Raw genomic sequence first — 21,563 nt, 5'->3', positions numbered from 1 at the left:
TATCAGTATCTGATTGCAGGCCCAGTTCGACGCTACGCTACGCTGGGTTAGAGCCATTGTTACTGCCACAGGTGGGAGTTCCGCACTAAATTTCACATTACTGATGCTCACGAATCGTAGCGCGTAGACCGAGTGAGTGACATCATCGGTGTCACGAACGCACCCAATTCAGCAACGCACAGCCTGTGTCTGGCAAGACGCTGCTAGGCGTGGCGGGGAGGGGGGGGGGTTGTTGGTGGTGCGGGGGAAGGGGGGGGGGTGTTCCCCTTGTGGGAAAGTAGTGTGTGCGCGGAGCAGGTGTGGCGTGCGGATTTTTTCTGCACCGCCCCGCGCCGCGCGGCTGCGACAACTGTGTGACCGGCAGATGCCGCGGCAGGGCTCTCTGGCGAGGCCAGAACGCCATTGGCTCGCATCCCGGCGCCAGGTTAATTCGGGGGTTGGGAGCGCTCCACTTGCTACTCGCCCAGTGCCCGCGTGCATTCCGCAGTCTACTTTTCTCTTTATCCCACGCCAGGGACAGCTGCTCACAGCGGGATTACTTCGCGTTACTTCACAAGTAAGTACTGCACTGCCGCCGCCACCACCACCTACACCTCAGGTTGACATCGCTGAATGACGGATGGCTCCAGCTGCTACCTCTGACTGCGCTGCATGTGTGATGCCCATATACAGAAACAAATATTACGTTACAGTGTATTTCGGTCCAGTCAGTGCGTAGCACCAGCGTGTTTCAAAATATAATATACTGAAGTGAATGCGATTTTGATCCGTCTTTGCACTGTCACGTACATCCACAATGGCCAAATGGACGAAATTTTGCTGAAAATTGACAGTGATCTTGACATGTGTGTTCAGTTGTATAAAATGTTACGGATATTACAACCGTTCGTTTCTGTGGTTCACTTTTCTCGACATCCACGAGTGGCTATTGGACTACATTGAATGTCAGCTGGCAGAAGCATCTCCCTTCTGTCGTGACTATTTGCAATAATTAACTGAGACGGTACGGTTCGAATTCTCTGGGGATGTAGTGCGGCACCTTATAGAGTAACAGGCGTAGTCTTCTCAAATTGCAGTACGGTTTTCTTGGCAAAAGTCGAATGAAGCTTTCTTACAGTTATTTATAGATTCTAATTCATTCGTTCTCCCTCAGCAGTGCCGGTCAGCAAGACGGTGCATCTGAGAAACAGCACGTGACAATGTTACTATGGGAAAACGACATACCAGTCAGTTGCTCACTGGATAAAACGGAATTTCCACTAACAAAATTCACTGCTACATTTTTGTTCTATGTGAAGCTTTAATACTTTCTAATATTCTGAGTACTAATAATATTTCGTGGAAGCGCTTAAAAGGTCTGACAACGCAATGTCCAAAGTATCAAATGATGAAAGAAACATTTATATTTACGTTTTTGATTTTTGGTTTCCAGCTATCTATTTGAGAAGCCCTCGGTTATTTTAAACTATACCGTACTGAACTGTTATTTGCAGAAAGGGGAATGGAATTAGTCAGTTATGTGCGATATCTTGTTTCTGATTTTGATTTTTGATAGATAATCATGTCTGGAACTGGTAACTGGGTTTTAGACAAAATTTTCTTAATATGTATGCCTAGCGAGTGTTTTTATTTCTGTTGCCCATGTGAAAGAAAGGACTGTTGATAATTCGCTCAAAATGCACTAACAGACTCCTATCGCTATCTCTGTGTTTAGGGACCCGTTACACATAGAGAAAGGCATAAGATCTGGTAATGACGTATATCATCCGAAATATTCGTCACATAAGATGTGAATGAAGACAACCAACAAAGGCATTCTTGAAATGAACTGTCATGAATAAGTTGGCATACTTATTTTTTTATTATAGTTGTGGACATAACTGATGCATTGAAAATTACGTGGTACGTTACAGAAAAAAAGCTAACATAAATATTGTAAAATAAAATAGGTTTAGGGGAGTACATTGGGCGACAGGTATATGTTGAGAGATGGCTTCCGTCAAGTTAGAAAATATACGTATTTCCAGGAATAATGTAGCTTCATGGTTTGTAGGCTTGTGCTACTTTATACTCATTCCAAAGCCGTGGGTCGAAAATATACTCTGTTAAGTAGCTTTCCTGAGTGTCCAGAACACCTACAGGAATGGAGCCAGGTGACGTCGTCGACAACGCCGATATTTCGACAAGTGAAAACCCTGTCATTTTCAATGGAAAACTGCAGCAAGTAAGCTCTGTGCAAGTGAATTTAAAACTTCGGTTTTCAGAGAAATTCTTGGAAAGATAATACACACACACACACACACACACACACACACACACACACACTACAAACACTAGCACCATCTCACCATCTCAGAACCAAAGATTACCGATGTCAGAAGTTATCGATAGAGAAAATTAGTAAACAACATGTCCATCAACTCTGTCCTTCTGTTTTTTTTCACAAAGGAGGGAGCAAAATTCCAAACAGAATTTAAACAAAAACCTACCTCCGTCTCTGTATAAGAGGGTACTTGCTAGTTTAATTTCAGCTACTTCTATAATAACACTGTCCCAATGGCTGGAAGTGCATGCCAGAATTTCGGTGTTGTTGTATTCCATAGGATGTCCGGTGACAGGACAACAGTCGGGAATCGCAGATTTGTTCAGCTGTTGTAACAGTGTGTGACGTTTATATTCAGTGCACCGGTACTCGTGCTCCACGGTCCTGACAGTCTGAAAAATGTATGACATGTCACAACTGCAATACGGTAGACATTCGCCTTATGTAAACCAAGATCATCCTAAAAGGACCTAATTTTAGATGGAGGTCAGAAAATAGGTTTCACATCATATTTTCGCACATACGACGAATCTTGCTGGAGATGCTCCCTGGGTAAGGCAGGAAGTCCGTAGAACTTGGTGCCAACTCGATGTTGTCGTCACTCAAACGGCGCACGGTTGGTCGATAGTAGTAGGGTAGTGGGATTGTCACTCCACTTTTAATATCAAATTGAGATGAAAATTAATTAAATTGAACAATTAATCATCCTCACCTCCGCTCACACCCGCCCCCGACCACGTCCTCCCCCCCCCACCACCCCCGAAAGACGTCACGTGTTATCTCAGCTGCATGTGTGCCCCAGCCCCGTCATCCCCCTTCAACCCCCCCCCCCTCCCCGTCAACCTACCCTATTGTTGGGAATTTCAAAATTTGTCGGGAAATTCGAATTTTGGCGGGAATTTCGAATTTTGGTAGGAATCTCTTTTGTCCCAGAGCTGTGCCGATATCCCCCCCCCCCTCCCCCACCGAGGAATTGACGGGAAATTAAAATTGGCGGTATCCTTTCTTGGACTAGAACCCTGGTCCTCTCAGACTGAAATCCTAAGTGTACGCCCCTAACACAATTAAACCACCTGAGGGGCTTGGAATTGATGGTAAATTATAAATATCGATGCCCCGTCCGGGATTCGAACCCTGGTGCTCCTGGACGGAAAGCCCAAGTGCACCCCTTAACACATGAAAACTGTTCAGATGTGGGAGAGGAAATTTAAGTTAGTGTACTTTATTTATTTTGGTCAGGAAACTGACGCAAAGATCGATCCTAATTACGTAATTAATTACAAAGATCGGCCCTAATTATACAGCTATATGCATAGCGCTACACAAGGGCGGTATAAAAATGCAATACAGCTCAAAAATGGTTCAAATGGCTCTGAGCACTATGGAACTTAACTCCTGAGGTCATCAGTCCCCTAGAACGTAGAACTACTTGAACCTAACTAACGTAAGGACATCACACACGTCCATGCCCGAGGCAGGATTCGAACCTGCGACCGTAGCGGTCCCGCGGTTCCAGACTGTAGCGCCTAGAACCGCTCGGCTACCCCGGCCGGCGTAATACAGCCAAAAACTGACGATACCATACAACTGGTGTTATCCTGCTGGGAAAAAAATTTCGCAATACCACTCGAAACTACCGGCAGACACACTCAAACTTTACCCTACACCTACAAGCTGGCAGGAAAAAGGCAGGGGTGTAAGGTACTATCTTTATTGTTTTTGGTGGGAAACACGTTCAACTGACAAGATGCTGGTGTTGGACAGAGAGGAGTTAAAACAATGTATTACCTGTAAGTGTAGAGTATCTCACTGCTTGACGTCAGAGTTCGCTACAGATGCCTAGTCAAAAACCATCCTGCAGCACAGGTAATCGAAGCCAATACGCACTACCACAACTGATGGAAAAATTGCATCACAGTTCTAATTACACTTCGAAATTGTTGTGAAAAAAACAGCACACATAATGAACAGGTCATAATGCAGCACATGTACTGGGGGAAAATTGTCGTCCTAAAAGACTGCAGATAGCAGAGGAGGTGGTAGTTGAACGTGCGTTCTTCTCGATGTACAATCACAAACTGCCAGAAACCAAGGCCTTCTCATTTACCGTCACAACTCCCCCTCCCCCCCCATTACGATGCTCTGCCAAGTGTCTCGCGCTCCCGCCACCACCCTCTAAGGCCGCTGCCCGCCACCGTCTTAAGGCGACACTCCTACGCCTGCACCCAGTCAATAAACAATAGGAGATAAAAGGACGGCCGCCTCAAGTGCAACTTGTTCATCTGAAATATAGCGACAGAGCAGAACATTGGCTTGGCACTGGTCATTCTATGGAACATAACAATACGGATATTCTAGCATGCACTTCTAGCTACTGGGATAGTATCATTAAGGGAGGAGTTGCGATTAAATTGGCAAGTACCCTTGTAAATAGAGATGGAGGTTTTTACTTAAATTGTGCGTGGTATCATGCTCTCTCCCTTGCCAAAAACAGGAGGACAGATTTAATGTTACCTCAGCCGTTGTTTACTAATTTTCATTACGGATAACTTCTGGTGCCAGTCGCTTTTGGCTGTGCGGGGCTACCGTATACGTGTGTGTGTGTGTGTTACCTTTCCGTAATTGCTCTGAAAACCAAGGTTTAGAATTCACTTGCACAGAAGTTACTTGCTGCAGTTTTGCCTTGAAAATGCCAAGGAAACGTCAGGCTGATCAGCTGTTGACATTTACGTGACGGTCGTCGACATCACCCGGTTGCTTCCCCGGAAGTTATCTGAACATTGTGTAGGCTGGGAGACTTTCCTGACTGCTTTTTCAACTTTGTTGCAGACCGAAGTTTCGTTTTACTGATCGGTTTCACAAACGTAAGCTACGTTTTACAAATATGTGAAGCAAAGCTTACAAGTAAGGACGAAACAGAAGTAGATGACAAATTTAGTGGGGCACGGATGGTGTAAGATACAGGCTACAGTTCGAAAGGAAAACCTGGGAAGTCGACATTGTTGGATGGCGATTTGAGTGCTGCTATTCCTTAATACGAGTCTACTTTCTCAACGATTATACAGCGTACATGAAGAAACACAATAAACTTAATTTCAGCTCACACCACGTGTAATGAAAAAAAATTAACAAAATTTTCATAATCTGTAAAATGCCTTCGTAATTCTGGATTATGCACTAACGTTTGAAATTGTTGGGAGGCAGAAATACTACTTTACACTAATAAAACATGTATTTCTAGAAAGTATGGTGAGAAAAAATTACATCATTTACCAGAGGCGGTGATCGGGCAGTGACATGCGATGGCATTCTAAAATACACCCCTTTATATCAGTCCTCTGATGAAGGACCCAAATTCGTCGACATTTTTAGTTTTGCGCCTTTCAGTGCTTGCTCAACGTCTCTTATGTACGTCAGTGGCGTTCTTTTCTAGCAGCTTAGTTCATATTCCCCCTAGGATCCTATTAAATAATTTCAAAACGTTATAGTAATAACTGATCTTCTCCTTGTAAATAATTTATTTTTGCGCATGTATTTCTCCTTTTTTCCTAAGTAGAACAATTTCATATTTAGAGGAGAAAGGCACAATACTGGTGTTATATTTCTGCAATTTATTCATTTATGAATCGGTTTTCGAATTTTTAGGACTTCGTCAGATACCGCATGAATCGATAACTATCACTCTTGCTATTTGTATGGTTTTCACACTAACCAGTGATAAATATACGATTTGCTTTTTCATCTCTACTATTACTCCACAACGAATATATTAGAAATCTTATCTCATCCACAAAGACGGATCGTCAAATACTTCCTTTGTGATGGATCAAATTGTAACTGCGATACTAGCCGTCCATTTGACCAATGACGTATTGAATCAACATGCGTCAGGCTACATAAACACCATGGCGACTATAATGTGATAATGCTTGTCCATGTTCTGTAGCTTAAATAAAGCAGTAAATATTTAACAAAATTTATTGCATCGGGATAAGAAATGTTAATTACAAGTACAGAGAAACGGGTATAGGAAAGATAAAAAAGTCTATTGTCGCAAAAAAAGGTTCTACAACTGTACCGGAATGAAAATAAACATATTATCGTGAAAAGATCAATAGATCGACGAAATATTAAAATTTTCATCAGAATAGGAGAGACAAGATTTTGTTCGTCATGACCAAATAAAAACATAATTTGTCTCGGAACCAACGAATGAACGATAAACAATAACGATATTAAGAAATTAAATTCAATATACGTACCAAGAAGTGATGTCACAGTAGCTGTTACATCGTACATTTCCTTAGTGACCTATTTTTGCAAATTTCGCGTGTTGTAAAGTATATTCTTCTGCGTCAGATTTTGTCTCGCGCTGCTGGCGAAATTGTCAATGAGTTTCATGGTAGTTGTATTCTCCGAAATTTACTGCTTAAAGAAGTGAAACCTAGTAACACCTCGTAGAACAAACGAGTGGAACAACCGATCTATTTATTCGTTACCACGCAACGGTCTTCGTGTCGTGTCGTCATTCGAGTATTGTTGAACATCGCGAGTCATGGCGGAGTGACAGCCGGACATCGTTCGCCCGAGGGGTAAGGGTTGTCTGCGGCGTAGTTTTTCATTTATTTTTTAAAAATGCTATTGTTCATAGAAACAAACTTAAGCAGGTAGGAGAGGAGGTAATGGGAGAAGTACGGCTGTGGGGACGGCTTGTGAGTCATGCTTGGGTAGCTCAGACGGTAGAGCACTTGCCCGCAAAAGCCAAAGGTCACGAGTTTGAGACTCGGTCCGGCACACAGTTTTAATCTGCCAGGAAGTTTCATATCGGCGCACACTCCGCTGCAGAGTGAAAATCTCGTTCTGGAAACTTAAGCGTAATTTTTAAAAATGTTTTCACATTTCATGAGCACCTAACCCTTAATCGCCTTTTTAGTACAATTTCCACCACCACTTGCTATAACGAGCTACCAACTTACACATTCCACTTCCATAAGAAATCTTATATCTTACTATACCTGCACTGCAATTGACATCATCGGATTTCTCGTGGCGCTGACTTAGTAGAAGTTTTTTTTTATTCCTATTTTATTTTATTTTATTTATTTCCACAAGTGCAGGAACAAGTAGTAATGACTGGCAGACAATACAGTACCGTTAAAGAAAATTCAAAACTCTGGTTAAGAGTGGTGGTGTGCACCTCAGTCAGCAATTACGGTACCCAGTGTAAACACGCCTTCGGATTATTCACACTTTCTGTAAGAATTTCGAACATAACATCTCTTGCAACTTTTCCCAATTTTTTAAATTTTCTCACATATTTTTTGCCTGTTTTGATCTTCCTTATGATCATTAGTGCGGAATTTATTACATGTCCAACTCACTTTCTTATAACCCCTTGGCTCATAGTGCTTTATCCACAAACTTCTCAATTTTTCCGATGAATTTTCACCGCTTTCACTTGTTATACAGGCAGAAAATACACTCCTGGCCGTTAAAATTGCTACACCAAGAAGAAATGTAGATGATAAACGGGTATTCATTGGACAAATATATTATACTAGAACTGACATGTGATTACATTTTCACGCAATTTGGGTGCATAGATCCCGAGAAATCAGTACCCAGAACAACCACCTCTGGCCGTAATAAAGGCCTTGATACGCCTGGGCATTGAGTCAAATAGAGCTTGGATGGCGTGAACAGGTACAGCTGTCCATGCAGCTTCAACACGATACCACAGTTCATCAAGAGTAGTGACTGGCGTATTGTGACGAGCCAGTTGCTCGGCCACCATTGACCAGACGTTTTCAGTTGGTGAGACATCTGGAGAATGTGCTGGCCAGGGCAGCAGTCGAACATTTTCTGTATCCAGAAAGGCCCGTACAGGACCTGCAACATGCAGTCGTGCAATATCCTGCTGAAATGTAGGGTTTCGCAGGGATCGAATGAAGGGTAGAGCCACGGGTCGTAACACACGTGAAATGTAACGTCCACTGTTCAAAGTGCCGTCAGTGCGAACAATAGGCGATCGAGACGTGTAACTAATGGCACCCCATACCATCACGCCGGGTCATACGCCAGTATGGCGATGACGAATACACGCTTCCAATATGCGTTCAGCGCGATGTCGCCAAACACGGGTGCGACCATCATGATGCTGTAAACAGAATCTTGATTCATCCGAAAAAATGACGTTTTGCCATTCGTGCACCCAGGTTCGTCGTTGAGTACACCATCGCAGGCGCTCCTGTGTGTGATGCTGCGTCAAGGGTAACCGCAGCCATGGTCTCCGAGCTGATAGCCCATGCTGCTGCCAACGTCGTCGTACTGTTCTTGCAGATGGTTGTTGTCTTGCAAACGTCCCCATCTTTTGACTCATGGATTGAGACGTGGCTGCCCGATCCGTTACAGCCATGCGGATAGGATTCCTGTCATCTCGACTGCTAGTGATACGAGGCCGTTCCATATTACCCTCCTGAACCCACCGATTCCATATTCTTCTAACAGTCATTGGATCTCGACCAACGAGAGGAGCAATGTCGCGATACGATAAACCGCAATCGCAATAGGCTACAATCCGACCTTTATCAAAGTCGGAAACGTGATGGTACGCTTTTCTCCTCCTTACACGAGGCATCACAACAACGTTTCACCAGGCAACGCCGGTCAACTGCTGTTTGTGTATGAGAAATCAGTTGGAAACTTTCCTCGTGTCAGCACGTTGTAGGTGTCACCACCGGCGCCAACCTCGTGGAATTCTCTGAAAAGCTACTCATTTGCATATCAAGCATCTTCTTCCTGTCGGTTAAATTTCGCGTCTGTAGCACGTCATCTTCGGGATGGAGCAGTTTTAATGGCCAGTAGTGTATCATTGTGTGTACTTTGGAATCGATGGGATTTTCAGTTAACTAAGTTATTATGAAAAATAAGCACAGATAAACGCAGACATGGACGTACGCTCGCAGTTTGGCGTCTGTAGGTAGCCAATGGATTCTCAGAGAATATAAAATAAAGGGAAAAATATCGCGACGCCAAGAAGGAGTTGTGCGACATAGCCATCAGTTGATGAGCATGTTTATACATCTGAAATACATCTATTCCAATTTCGCGCCAGTCGCATGAGAGTTGAGCTAGTAGCGCCATTATGACGATGTAAATCAGATTTGCTTTAAATACACGCTGTAACGGTCTTGAGTGTAAGTTACTTTTGAGATTGGACGTGGTGAATTGATTTTAGTCAAGAGTGCCTGTAAGGCGACGAAGACGACACGATCAACACCACTCAAGGTTTTAACGAGATTGTGTAATAGGTCTACTAGACGGTGGATGTTTGTTGTGCGACATTGCAGAAAAACTTGGCAAGAATGTAGTTACTGCATATGACTACTGTCAATGGTGATCACGAGAATGTACGATCACCACAAGATCCGGGTCCGGACGGCCATTTGGCACTGTCAAGAAGGAAGACCATCGTGTTTTGCGTATGGCACTGGCGCATCGTGTTGTATCTGCTGCACAAATCTGAGCGGCATTTGGCACCACAGTGACATAACGAACTGTTACGAATCGGTAACTTCGAGGAAATTTCCGAGCCAGAAGCCCTGTAGCGTGCATTCCTATGACCCAAACCACCATTTGCAACATCAGTGACATTGAGCGAGAGCTCATTGGAGGGAAGGGTGGAGGTCTGTTATGTTTTCTGATGAAAGTTGGTTCTGTCTCGGTGCCAGTGATGGCCCTGTGTTGTTTATGACAAGGCCAGTTGTGGGCCTGCAGCCAACCTGTCTGCATGCTACACACACTGGACCTACACCCGGAGCTATAGGCTGGGGTGGGATTTCGTGTGACAGCAGGAGCACTTTCATGGTTATCCCACGCGCTCTGACAGAAAATTTGTTCGTCAGTCTGGTGTTTCGACCTGTTGTGCTGCCATTCTTGAACATCATTCCAATGAGTGTTTTCCAACAGGATAATGCCCTCCCACATATCGCTGTTGTAATCAGACATGCTCTACAGAGTGTCGACATGTTGCTTTGGCCTGATCGATCACCAAAACTGTCTCCATTCGAGAACATATGTGACATCATCCGACGCCACCTCCATCGTCGTCCACAAACAGCATTAACCGTCTCTGTATTGGCTGACTGACTGCAGCAGGCATGGAACCGCATCCCACAAGTTGACAGCCGGCACCTGTACAACACAATGTATGTACGTTTGCATGTTTGCATTCAACATTATGGAACTTACACCGGTTATTAATGTACCAGCATTTCGCGTCTGCAGTGGTTTACCTCGCGCTTACATTATCCTCTGATCTTTCAGTGTTAATCACTTAAGTATGCAACCTAGACAAATATATTCATGAAATTTCATTACTCAACATTAATTATTTTTTGTTGCTGCGATTTTCATCCAATATTTTATATAGACTGCCGATCTAGCAGTATCGCAATCATATTAAAAATACATGCTTCACCAAAAAAGCACCCACCAGTGTTCGAACTTAAGTTTTCCTCCGTTTCTGTTGAAGATGTTATGATGTTTTACAGTTCCTGTATGCGATATAAATACGAGGTGTCTGGACTAGAGATATATACAAACAAACACTTACAATGAAAGAACTCGACTGTCTACGGTTCTCGGCAAATAAGCAATCGATGGAAACGCTCTCCAAGATGTGATCCTCATTATTTCATCAATAGCACTGAGTCATATGGCACATACACACAAATGTTTACTGTGCAGCAGGCAGACGCACTGCTGGCAGTCAACACATTGACGCCACATCGAAAGGTGCGGTGTGTGCTGTGGTTAGCAGAGTTAAAATCTGTAACAGCTGTTCAGCAGTGTGCAAGACGAGAATGGTACGTGAATCCCCCTGCAAGTAAATTCATTTATCAGGGAGAGAAAACCGTTCTAGAAACACAGAGACATCGTAAAACGCATGTGAATGAAGAGACCGTGGAATGTGTGAAGAAGCTTTCAGTAGCAGCATAGATAAATCCATCCGATGAGCTTGTAGTTAACTACTCGTCCTCCGTTCGATAGTGCACAATATTGTCCACAAACGTCTACGGTTTTTTGCTTGAAATCTCCAACTTTGGCATGACATTAAGCCTGAAGATCACCACAGACAATGTGATTTTGCAGTTGAAATGTTGCATGGTATACACGAAAACAAGTACTACCTCAATTGGGATGCTGTTCAATGACGAATCCATCTTCCACGTGTGTGTCGAAGTTAACCGATATAACTGTCGAATACGGGGAAGTGAGATCCCAGGAAAAGTGACTGAGTACGAAAGGGACACGCCAAAAGTTGATGTGTTGTTGGGATTACATTAATATGGTGTCATTGGTCCACTTTTTTTAATGGAATCTACAGTGACGGGGCACACATATGTCGACATGTTGGCGAACGATACAGATCCAAATATGTCGCCCGACGTCATTTTCCAATAGGACGACGCCCCATACCACTATCATGTTTCTCCATGAGAGCGTCGGGTTCGAAGGGTGAAAGGAGTGGGGGGGGGGGGTGTCTCGTGGTCCCATTTCTATCACCCCTCGGTTTCTCGAACTGACTCCCCCGGATTTCAGTGTAAAGGGGCTTATCAAGGGCATTGTTCAGAGAACAGAGTGAAACGTCCCCTTAGAAAAATTATACATGACTGTGCTTAAAATGACACACAATATTTTTTTAGCGCAACGCAGTCTGACTTTCTATAATCCCTACAAAAGAATGGCCCTGACTAACATTAACCTATACCTTTCACAAATCAATTACGTCACAAAAATCTTCGTTACTCGAACTACTGCAATACAGCGAGCGCCACTACTGCCAGCTAAATAAAAGATTCAAACTACGGAAGGCACTAACTACTGATAGGTATAGTTAGCAAATGAAAGATTTTAGAAGAGAACAAACAATGTATTTACCTTAATAGTGTTGAAAAATCATAATATACATAGTCTAATTTGTTCATACGCTTCAGTGTCAGTGAAGGCTACAGGTCTTGTGTCATTCAGATCATCATCTACCTTTGTAGATAAATTATTAACTGATCCGAAAGTTCGACTACTTTCTCTGATAATGAACTAATTTCCTCCATGTGTCTTTCTGAACCAATTTTCAGAGTATCTACTGTGTCCTTTAAGTTTTCCTGAGTTTTTGCAAGTCGCGTAACCGAATCGGTAGATGCAACTGAGTCAATTTTAGCTTGCAAGGTCTCATGATTTTCATGAACAATAGTTTGCAGTTCTTTTATGGCTGCTTCGTGATTCTGTAATGCATTTTCATGCCGCGAAAAAATAGGTTGAAAATGCTCACAAATTTGTGTTTTTACGTCATTACAGACTTTTTGACATTTCGATTCAATGTTATGCAACTCAGTAGTTAAATCTTCACGTGTTTGTTCAAGCGTGGTATCTAACTTTTGAAGCTTTTGCTGTGTTTTGAAGCTTTTGCTGTGTTTGTCTCTGATTTTGTTCCAGTGTGTCTAACTTTTGAAGCTTTTGTCCCATTTGTTGCATTAATTGTAATAACAATGCACTGGTGTCTGAAACATGTTCCTCAGTGCCTTTCGGCAGTGAATTTGCACCGGCAACATTCACATTTTGACAAGCGGAAAATGTGTCTTGACTCATTTGAGAATACGGTGAGAACGTCAAACCTGAGTCTACAGTATTTGCAATATTGTGTTCTGTCATTCCTGATTCCTGAGGCGAGCTGTTGCCGACCGATCGATCGATAATGCTTCCCTGTTCACTACCTGTTTCACTGTCTACACCATTATTTGACGCCCGCTCCATTCCGCTATGCACAGTTACCAAATTACTACTTTGAACATTAGTTAATTCATTACACAGTGGTGCTGGTAAGCTACGTTCGTCGTCACTATTATTTCTCAGTTTACTTTGGAGCCTAGTGTTACGTTTTTCACACGCCATTATTGTCACAATATTTCACACGATAACACAGAAAAGCACAATTTGAAGAGCAAAAATAAGAGAACACATTAACATAGCTCTGAAAAAAATATCTAGTTAACCGCAAGCGCAGCTGCGAAATACTTGGTGCAAGTTTACATGCATGCCACAACTGTTTTACTGTACAACAATGAAAGACTGCAACTACAAAGGAGATTCTCCCTACAATTACGCGCTAGCAATAAACTAAAGCTACATTAATTACACAAACTACAAGAACAAATCAGAAGATTCCAGTGAGGTATCCTCGGCTAAGGGTCGACATATGAAACGTCCCCTTAGAAAAATTATACATGACTGTGCTTAAACTGACACACAATATTTTTTTAGCGCAACGCAATCTGACTTTCAATAATCCCTACAAAAGAATGGCCCTGACAAACATTAACCTATACCTTTCACAAATCACTTACCTCACAAAAATCTTCGTTCCTCCACTGCAATACAGCGAGCGCCACTATTGCCAGCTAAATAAAAGATTCAAACTACTGAAGGCACTAACTACTGATAGGCATAGTTAGCAAATGAAAGATTTTAATAGAGAACAAACAATGTATTTACCTTAATAGTGTTGAAAAATCATAATACACATAGCAGTTCATGACATCTAGTCTTACAAATTTCAGAACTCCGCCATTTCTCTCCCCACATCCACCACTGCTGGCGGCTCACCTCCAACTGCGCAACGCTACGCGCTGTTCACATCCAGCTGCCCAACACTACAACAGCAGACAACAATGCAAACTAGCCACAGACTGCACACAGCACAGCCAGTGATTTTCATACAGAGCGCTACGTAACGTTGCCAATAAGAAAACATAAACAGCCTACTTACAAGAGGTTCGAGATCTGGTAATCTGAGACAACGGATCGACGCCTATCATGCTTATGAACATGTGGCGAGAAGCGGAGTATTGTTTCGATACCTGTCGAACTACAAACTTTGCCCAAATGGAACTGTACCATCATGCATACAAACGTTTGAGCTCCGGTATAAAATGTTGGACAAATAAGGTATATAATGTATACCTACTGAAATATAAACAGAAGTTTCCGTATACCTCGTATACTGTATTCTGTCGTAGCAGTGGTTGGACTAGTGTAACGAGACATTCGGAAGACATGCGCTACGTTTTAACTTTCTGTCTGGAGCCCGAGGGGAGTTTAAAAAACGCATTCATTGCACTACACTGGTCGTAACTTTATTATCGTTATTAGTACTACTCTGAGGTGATAAAAGTCATGAGATACCTCCTAATATCGTGTCGGACACCCTCTTGCTTGCCGTAGTACAGCAGCTCAACGTGGCATGGACTCAACAAGTCGTTAGAAGTCCCCTGCAGACATATTGCGCCAAGCTGGGTGTACAGCCGTCCGTAACTGCAAGTGTTGCCGGTGCAGGGTTTTGTGTACGGCCTGACTTCTGGTGCGTCAGCACCGAACTACCACGCTACCACACAGACTACGTGCCGCAGTGCAGCTCGCTTCGCAACAACGCTTGACCATCCCTGCGGAACCTGGATGCCGTGGATCGATGGCAGGCAGTGCCACTTGACGAGGGTGCGTATCTGTAGTTTCTCGAGCTTCTTAAGACAATGAATTATTACGAACTCTGTCTGTCATGCTACAGCCACATGGCTCGTACAACGACTCCAGTAACCCTTGCCAACCCACTGAACCCGCAATGCTCAGGGGCGGTGGGAGCTGGATGTCATCCTGACAACGCGAAGAGCAGCTCTTCCAACACTCTGTAGACGTCACTGGACATTTGACCGCTACACATCTCCCACAGTTGGATTGAGAAATCATTTCAATCATCATCATTGTCATCATCATCATCACCATCATCGTCGTCATTGCTGTCATACGCCATTTATCCGCTGCTGGACATACGCCTCTTCCAGTCACTTCCAAACATAACACTTTCTTTATACCTACGCTTCTAGGTCTTTCTTATCACGAGGTATGCGATACAGGATCTTCCATCATTTATTTTTGCTATATTGCCAGCCAACCTCAACTTCAGTTTACAAACAGTCACTACCACGTCCTTCAGCCTCTGAATTTCCTATTTGTTTGCTTTTATGTCCCGTCTCGCTACGCCAGACATTCAGTTTTTCATTATTCGTTTGACTCGACTCACTAAAGCTCCCAAAATTTTACCTGCTCAACACCCGACCTCACCAACTTGCCCGAAAATGCCCTCACTGCCATTACCCGAACTCCGCAAATAGCAGCAGATCCGTGATTTTTTTCTTGCCCAAGCCCCACATCAGGGCTGAATCCATATCGTACGAGTGTAGCAACGTTAAGCTAAAGAGTATCACTACATTTTTACTACATAATTTAAAAATGCAAAGCTTGGTACGAAACACACTTCTGTAAGTGCAATTGGTACGTTTTAAAACTTTGTCATTTCAAAATTTGTTTTTGGATGAATACTTGTCTTTCTTTGGGTATCTTGTCAGCTCTTGGCATAGCACTAGAGCCGATACTACGTAGCTGAATGTATGAAACTGTTTGTACTCTTGTCAAGTTGATCAGAAAAATGTGTTAGTCGGTTAGATCTTGGAGTTAAAGCGAGAATTAAAACTCTGCCAAGAGTTTCTCTTTCTCCAAAGAGCAGATAACTCCTCTACACACAGATATGTATTCATCATTCTGCCTGAAGGGGAAGTTGCGAAATTAGGCTTGACTTTTTCTGAGTTTCCCTTCGGACAACCCTCAGTTTTTGGACTGGTTGTATATTTAAAATCTATGTTTCACTTGCTGTTGGGTTCAGATTTTGCACTTAAGACACCTTGGGAATTTACTTCTCAATATAGTATTCATTTTACCAACTGAGCTTCAAGCCATTTTTACCTTCCTATTTATTCTCCAACGGCTTGTTATTTTCATTTGACCTAAGTATACTAGTCTCCTGTCGGCATACTGACAATACATTATTTTGGTCTCCCTGTAATTAAACCTCAGGCCCACTGTCATATTTGCTCTTTTCAGTTGCCCCATTCTTTAGTAGCCGCGCGCTATCTAAGGTGTCTTTCCACGGTTCCCGCGGCTCCCCTCCCTCGGGCATAGGTGTGTGTGTTGTAGTTAGCGTAAGTTAGATTAAATAGTGCGTAAGCTTAGGCACCGATGACCTCAGCAGTTTGGTCTCACAGGAACTTACCACGAATTTCCAAATTTTTCCCCATTCTTTGCTAAAGTACTTCCGGATCCGAAGTCAACAAAACAATGTCATCTGCAAACTGAACGGTGGTTCAGATAAGATCCGTTTATGGCTACTTCCTTTTCATCCCGGTTTAATTAATTTAATACCTCTTTCAAGGCTGCAAAAAATAGTTGTGAGGTGGAGTCCCTTATCCAAAGTTTTTCTAAATTACGAACGTGACACGCTGATTATGTAATCGAGTGAAAGTTACAGCTTTATTGTGAACACTCTTCAATAAAAATTATTATATATTGGCAATGAAAATTCAATCAACCACCAGTATTCACACTGAGCACCTCGACGGAAATTGTTACTGCACCAGCGGGCGTTAGACTCTTCACTTACACTGTCAAATGTTTTTAATATTAGCAACAACTGCTAATGTCTGCAGTACCATTTATATGGGGTATAAATACAGAACATGCTCTCACTATTGATGATAAATTACTTGTAGAAATTAGCTTACTTAACATTGCTACGAGACCAGAGTCACGTACTCATTGGTCTATTTTTAGCAGCTGTCACAACCTTTCTTCCAAAAGGAAGACTTTCTACTTCGTTGCCATTGCTGCCTATGTCACTTCCTTCCGCACGAGTCGAAGGACAAGTTTAGGAGAAAAATTGTAGCGACGTGCAGGGATTACGGTGCGTATACTAAACTATCAAAGGCGTTGAAAACAGTGCGTATGCTATGATGAAAACACCATGCAAAAAAGCAAAATTTGGAAGTTAGTATCAAATCAGAGGAAAGACAAGATTCTGTATAATTTTATCTTGTACAGAATACTGCTAGAAACAGCACATCGGGCCTCTTTCTCAAACCATTCCTGAAGACGACTTCGTCAACAGGACATTAAATAGTAGCCTTACATCCATCTCAAGAGTCGTAGGGGACCTTAAGAGATCTTTAAATCGTACCAATTAAGATGATGTAGATCTTAACGGAACGCTTCTGAACCACCTTAGTTTTGCCGATTACATTTGATTGTTTTCTCCTACTGCGTATCAGATTCAACATTGAACACAAGAGGTTAACAGAGCAACTTGAAAGTATGACTAAAATATCAGTAATTATAAAGATAAAATATTAGATAAAATCAATAAGCAAGCTGTACTTCTCCGAAACTATTTTTACTTTTCTTGAAATAGTGATTTCAAGTATGCTGTTATGTAGGGTTTCGAACACAAACTGACTGACCTAAAGTCACGGGAAGGATTGTCCAGTTTGAAAACGTGCAGTGTAACACTCCCAAGTGCTATTGTTGGGTGCAGAGTACGGCACGATTGAGGACATGGTGTGTACAGCCTATACAGACTGCTTGGTAATCTTCACTATCTGATCAAAAGTATCCGGACACTTTTACGTAATGGGGAATTGACCACTAGCTGTCACTGTAGGTGGACCCGCCAGTATAGACATATGTGGGAAATACTGTGTTGTCAGTAGAAAACCAATAAAAGTGGGATGGGTCGATCAGACGAGATCAGTCAATGGATGTCACGTGAGTAACAAATCCAACAGGAACATTTAAACCTTTGTAAAACTGTCCAGGTAGATTGTTGGTAAAGCGTTTATGAAGATCACACGTGAAGGAGCAACCATAGCTAAATCAAGACCAGGCACACCACATGTGATAACAGATAGGATCCGTCGAGAACTGCGGAGTGTGGTTTTATCAAAATCGCATGTAATCAGCGAAAAGAATCACCCATGAGTTCCAAAGAGCTACTAGTAATCCGGCTATCACGATGACTGTGCGAGGGAGCTAATAAGAATACTGAAAGAGCTTGTCAAATGCATCACATTTTTGTAGTCCATGCTATGCGATGCTTGAGGTGATGTAAAGGGTGACAGTATTGGACAATAGATGACTGGAAACGAGTGGTTCGGAGCGATGAATAACGATATCCTGTGGCAATCCGACAGAAGGTCTTGGATTTGGCGAATGGCTGTAGAACGTTACTTACAATCATGTGTAGTGCCAATAGTGAAATATTGAGAAGATGGTGTTATGATATGACGGTGTTAATTCCTGTTAAGTTGTGGACTCCTTATTGCGCTTATGAAAACATTAAATTTCGTAGCTGTGAACAAACTGCACGGCAATGTGTACTGAGTAGAGAGGAACAGCCGGCCGGAGTGGCCGAGCGGTTCTAGGCGCTTCAGTATGAAACCGTTCGGCCGCTACGGTCGCAGGTTCGAATCCTGCCTCGGGTATGGATGTGTGTGATGTCCTTAGGTTATTAGGTTTAAGTAGTTCTAAGTTCTAGGGGACAGATGACCTCAGAAGTTAAGTCCCATGGTGCTCAGAGCCATTTGAACCATTTTTGCCATACAGAGGAACAGCTGGGAGACGATGACTGTATCAGCGTGAAATGCAGCTTCTCACAGAGCAGCACCAATGACGCAAAGTTTAGTTGACAATAACATTCCCAAAATATACTGTCCTTCCTAAAGCCACGAGTTGCGTGGCTTCGATTCCTGCAAGTCGCTAACCTTGGCTCGGTGCACCAGATCCCTTACAAAACCTCACAGGAAGAAGCGTAGTGGTGTGAGATCAGGGGTTCGTGGCGACATCTCGTCCAGTCTACCAATCCGGAAACTTTTCATCTAGAAATTGACGGACATTTAGAGATCAGTGGCGTGGTACTCCATCCTGCCGGAATATGACATAAGGTTGCAGGTGTTACAATTATGACACAGCAAACTCTTGTAGCGAGTTCAGGAAAACACCACTGTTGAAGGCAGGCTCGATGAAAAAGAGTGGACCAATGTTGCAATTGTGCCTCAGTCCGCACCAAACATTGACCTTGGGAATGTCTCTTTCCATTTCACGTGTTACACGAGGATGCTGTGAACCCTAATATATGAACGTTAGGACGATTCATTTTTCCGGATACATGAAACACTGCATCGGAGAAACAAATCTTTTCCACAAAAAATAAAAAAAATAAAATTAAAATCTTTGTTTGCGTCAGTCTTGCGTAGTATGTCCGCAGCAAACTGTTCGCGCTGGGGTTTGCTCGTAGGCTTTAATGCCTAAAGCCGCTGCGTCTTGCAGAGATATAGTCATAACGTCTTGTGCAAGATATTGAGCACTGTATGCATCCACGTTGTCGGACTCCTTGCAAACGCCTGCCGTACCTCGTCCACGTCGGCGTCTGAAACAGATGTGCGATCAGCTCCCTTTTTGTGGAGAACACTACCTGTTTCCATAAATGACGTATTCCAAGCCTGAATATGTGGCCGGGACGATGGTTCCCTTCCATGTGTTGTTGTTGCGGTCTTCAGTCCTGAGACTGGTTTGATGCAGCTCTCTATGCTACTCTATCCTGTGCAAGCTTCATCATCTCCCAGTACCTACTGCAGTCTACATCCTTCTGAATCTGCTTACTGTATTCATCTCTTGGTCTCCCTCTACGATTTTTACCCTCCACGCTGCCCTCCAATACTAAACTGGTGATCCCTCGATGTCTCAGAACATGTCCTATCGACTGATCCCTTCTTCTGGTCAAGTTGTGCCATAAGCTCCTCTTCTCCCCAATTCTATTCAATACCTCCTCATTAGTTATGTGATCTACCCATCTAATCTTCAGCATTCTTCTGTAGCACCACATTTTGAAAGCTTCTATTCTCTTCTTGTCTAAGCTATTTATCGTCCACGTTTCACTTCCATACAGGGCTACACTACATACAAATACTTTCAGGAACGACTTCCTGACATTTAAATCTATACTCGATGTTAACAAATTTTTCTTCTTCAGAAACGCTTTCCTTGCCATTGCCAGTCTGCATTTTGTGTCCTCTCTACTTCGACCATCATCAGTTACTTTGCTCCCCAAATAGCAAAACTCCTTTACTACTTTAAGTGTGTCATTTCCTAATCTAATTCCCTCAGCATCACCCGACTTAATTCAACTACATTCCATTATCCTCGTTTTGCTTTTGTTGATGTTCATCTTATACCCTCCTTTCAAGACACTGTCCATTCCGTTCAACTGCTCTTCCAAATCTCTGACGGAATTACAATGTCATCGGCGAACCTCAAAGTTTTTATTTCTTCTCCTTGGATTTTAATACCTACTCCGAACTTTTCTTGTGTTTCCTTTATTGCTTACTCAATATACAGATTGAATAACATCGGGGATTGGCTACAACCCTGTCTCTCTCCCTTCCCAACCACTGCTTCCCTTTCATGTCCCTCGACTCTTATTACTGCCATCTGCTTTCTGTACAAATTGTAAATAGCCTTTCGCTCCCTGTATTTTACCTCTGCCACCTTCACAATTTGAAAGAGAGTATTCCAATCAACATTGTCAAAAGCTTTCTCTAAGTCTAGAAATGCTGGAAACGTAGGTTTGCCTTTCCTTAATCTTTCTTCTAAGATAAGTCGTAGGGTCAGTATCACCTCACGGGTTCCAACATTTCTACGGAATCCAAACTGATCTTCCCCAAGGTCGGCTTCTATCAGTTTTTCCATTCGTCTGTAAAGAATTCGCGTTAGTATTTTGCAGCTGTGACTTATTAAACTGATTGTTCGGTAATTTTCACATCTGTCAACACGTGCTTTCTTTGGGATTGGAATTATTATATTCTTCTTGAAGTCTGAGGGCATTTCGCCTGTCTCATACATCTTGCTCACTAGATGGTAGAGTTTTGTCAGGACTGGCTCTCCCAAGGCCGTCAGTAGTTCCTTCCACCTTTTTGCTTTCCCTTCTTTGCTTAGAACTGCGTTTCCATGTGAGCTCTTGATATTCATGCAAATGGTTCTCCTTTCTCCAAAGGTCTCTTTAATTTTCCTGTAGGCAGTATCTATCTTACCCCTAGTGAGATAGGCCTCTACATCCTTACAATTGTCCTCTAGCCATCGCTGCTTAGCCATTTTGCACTTCCTGTCGATCTCATTTTTGAGACGTTTGTATTCCTTTCTGACTGCTTCATTTACTGCATTTTTATATTTTCTCCTTTCATCAATTAAATTCAATATTTCTTTTGTTACCCAAGGGTTTCTACTAGCCCTCGTCTTTTTACCTATT

The 21,563-nt window shown here is 42.8% G+C and overlaps 1 protein-coding gene across 5 annotated transcripts in view; it reads left to right on the top strand.

The window, feature by feature from the left end:
• Positions 1 to 410: 410 nt before the first annotated feature.
• Positions 411 to 21,563, top strand: part of LOC126468213 (titin homolog) — a 224,813-nt gene continuing 203,660 nt past the window's right edge. For 2 of the 5 annotated variants that reach the window (XM_050096532.1, XM_050096531.1), the window contains exon 1: positions 411 to 556. The gene's annotated coding sequence lies outside the window, so the exon portion shown is untranslated. The remainder of the gene's footprint in view (positions 557 to 21,563) is intronic. The other 3 variants (XM_050096535.1, XM_050096534.1, XM_050096533.1) reach the window with 2 other exon arrangements.

Source organism: Schistocerca serialis, chromosome 1 (genome assembly GCF_023864345.2).
Source record: "Schistocerca serialis cubense isolate TAMUIC-IGC-003099 chromosome 1, iqSchSeri2.2, whole genome shotgun sequence".
NCBI classification, from domain to species: Eukaryota; Metazoa; Arthropoda; class Insecta; order Orthoptera; family Acrididae; genus Schistocerca; species Schistocerca serialis.
Note: the sequence above shows the minus strand (reverse complement) of the source record. Positions and strands in the feature narration are given on the sequence as shown.